The sequence below is a fragment of the Tachyglossus aculeatus genome, chromosome 5, assembly GCF_015852505.1.
Source record: "Tachyglossus aculeatus isolate mTacAcu1 chromosome 5, mTacAcu1.pri, whole genome shotgun sequence".
Classification (NCBI taxonomy): domain Eukaryota; kingdom Metazoa; phylum Chordata; class Mammalia; order Monotremata; family Tachyglossidae; genus Tachyglossus; species Tachyglossus aculeatus.
In genome coordinates this window covers 43,291,190-43,293,962 of record NC_052070.1, presented here as the reverse complement: position 1 = coordinate 43,293,962, position 2,773 = coordinate 43,291,190, and the positions used below count along the sequence as shown (strand labels likewise).

At 44.2% G+C, this 2,773-nt stretch overlaps 1 non-coding gene across 1 annotated transcript; it reads right to left on the bottom strand.

Annotated features, from left to right (window-relative positions):
- Nucleotides 1-2,470: 2,470 nt before the first annotated feature.
- TRNAG-GCC lies at nucleotides 2,471-2,544 on the bottom strand. Its single transcript has one exon. It is a non-coding gene; the product is annotated as a tRNA-Gly (tRNA).
- Between the last annotated feature and the right edge of the window lie 229 nt (nucleotides 2,545-2,773).

The window sequence follows — 2,773 nt, the reverse complement described above, 5'->3', positions numbered from 1 at the left end:
CAAAGTCACACAGCTGACAGTTGGCGGAACTGGGATTTGAACCCATGACCTCTGACTCCAAAACCCATGCCCTTTCCAGTGAGCCACGCTGCTTCTCTTGACTGGATCCAACCTAATTACCTAGTATCTACCCCAGTGCTTAGACCAGTGCTTGGCACATAGTGAGCACTTAACAAATACCACAATTATTATTATTATTATTATTATTATTATTATTATTATTATTATCTCAGGCCTCACTCTATGACTCCGCTTCTTTTTCCACCTCTATCCCATTCATCCCTCTATCCCATAGAACATGGCTCCTCATAAGCCGTTTGAGTCATTTCTCCTAAGATACAAGCAACTGTATTCTCCTCCAGGCCAAGAATTCTCTCTGTATTCTCTCCAAGAATTCTTAAATGAAGCCCAACCAACACTGGGCCTCCCACCCCCTGAGAGAGATGGGGTGTCACCTCCACTCCTGCCCCAGTGAAGAGACCTGAGCAGCTAAGTCCAGTGAGACATGGGACTCTTTCTTAGAACACGGAATGCTTTTCCCTGCCACATACCTTTCATCCTATAACCTCTTGACTATAAGTTCATTAGGGCAGGAACTTCTCTATGAATTCCATTGTCTTGTTCTCTAGCAAGTTCTCAGTGCAGTGTCATGCACACAGTAAATGCTCAATAAAAACCACTGATTGATTGGTATAAAACTGCCCCTAGTCCTCATACTGGTTGTGTATGTATGTAAATTCAGTTGTACATTCAATAATGAATTCTGATATTTCATCCTGGAAGTGTCCTCTCCTTGTAAGCAGATCTTTGTTCTTCATACTGCTCCCACTATTTGCCAGTGTTTTTGTGTCTGTCTCCTCCATTAGAGTGTAAGCATCTTATGAGCAAGGAACATGTGCTTTTGTTGCATTTCCTAAAGCCCTCTGTAAAGTGCGTTGCACTCAAGTACATTTCTACTACTACTACTATTTTTATAAAGTAGTCTTCTGAATCAGTCCTCGTGGCTGGTGGGAGCAGTGGTTTATGGCAGGAGCAGACAGCTTAATGACCCTGTGTGGTCCCACATACAAATGGGAGATGTTTATAATTATGAAGGGTGGTGGGGGGGAGGGGGAAAGCCATCACTTAGCCATTGTGGTTGCAAAATATCACTGACCCACGGCCAGCATGGTTCTGTTGACTTTGCAGAAGGTGCAGTGGCTTGGTCCAGAAGAGATGAGATTAATCTGTGGCTATCTCTTATTTGAAGTGTCTGGACTACTCTAAGTCTCAGTTTCTCCATCCTGCCCCCTTGAAGCAGATGATGACTAAGGAGTTTACCTACGGTCCCTCAAAAACCCCAAATGCAAGAGCAAAGTAACAGCCTGAGAATTTTGAGCCCATGAAAACTTGCCAGAATTTGCACATAGTCTGCAGATGTTCTTACCCACTGAAAGATGCTCTTGATTTTTCTTGGCACCATGTTTTCTGGGATTCTGGGCAAACACTTAACATTAGCCAAAGGCAGAAAGCTGAGGTCTTGCTAATTTGCTGGGAACACTTTCCCAGAATGGTTAGGAGAGCGTAACAGGTCAAGAGAGTTGTGTCACAACTGCACAACTCACCCTTGCACTTGGATTTGCATCCTTTATTCACCCTTCCCTCAGCCCACAGTACTTATGTACATATCCATAACGTATTTATTTATATTAATGTCTGTCTTCTCCTCTGGCCTATCAGCTCCTTGTGGTTAGGAAACACATCTACCAACTCCATTATATTGTACTTTCACAAGTGATTAGTACAATGCTCTGCATACAATACCATTATCATTATTATACAATAAAACACTCAATAAATACTATTAATTGACTGAAACACGTGGCCAGTGGCTTGGTTCGGGGCAATACAGACTCCTCTTGATATGGAAAGTTGTCAGGGGCCAGAAATCAAAAACATCAAAGTTTGAGCATCTTGACTCACCTGGCATTCTGGTGTCATCTTGACCACCCCAAGTTCTTTGGCAGCGAACAAGACTGGCTAAAGATCAGAGAACCAGGTTATCATCTGCTCTCCAGAAGCATTGCAGTCCCATCTTCTTAATATGCACATAAAAAAGTTACGCTCATGTTCTGCTTTTCCTTTCAAGGGAGATAATGCATCTCATGTTCTTTCATGCATTAGGAAGGGTGCACAGCTCTCCATATGCAGTCTAAGCAAATGGATAGTGTGTGTGTACACACACACACACACACACACGCACACACTCTCTCTCACACACATAGATAAAATGGGCCTTTCAGACTGCTTCCTTGTCTCAAGTCACTGTCCGGCTCTCAATCCTGCCTAAGTATCTTGTTCTGAAGAAGGATGGCTGGAAGGACTTGAGGAGGCATCTTTGGGCCCAGGTGGAGAATGGTTTTTACAGAATTTTTTTTTGGATCGATCCCAGAATGATATGGAGTAGCAACCCCAAATTAAAAAGAGCCGATGCAATGGCCGGGAATCGAACCCGGGCCTCCCATGTGGCAGGCGAAAATTCTACCACTGAACCACCAGGGCTGCAGGAAAGAGTATTATTGCCCCCAAACTTCTCATTAGTGGGCCAGGGAGTTCAGGGAGAGGGCTGGGGCATTTTGGAAGAGGGGAAATAGAGTGATTTGGAACCGCTGCCGCAAGGAGGATTTAGCTGATACCTGGGACCAGTCAGTGCTCAGGAAATGGCCAAAGAGACAATGGTTCTGAAACGTGCTAGGGTTCTGATCCCTGACTGCGCTGGGTACTTTCTCAAATC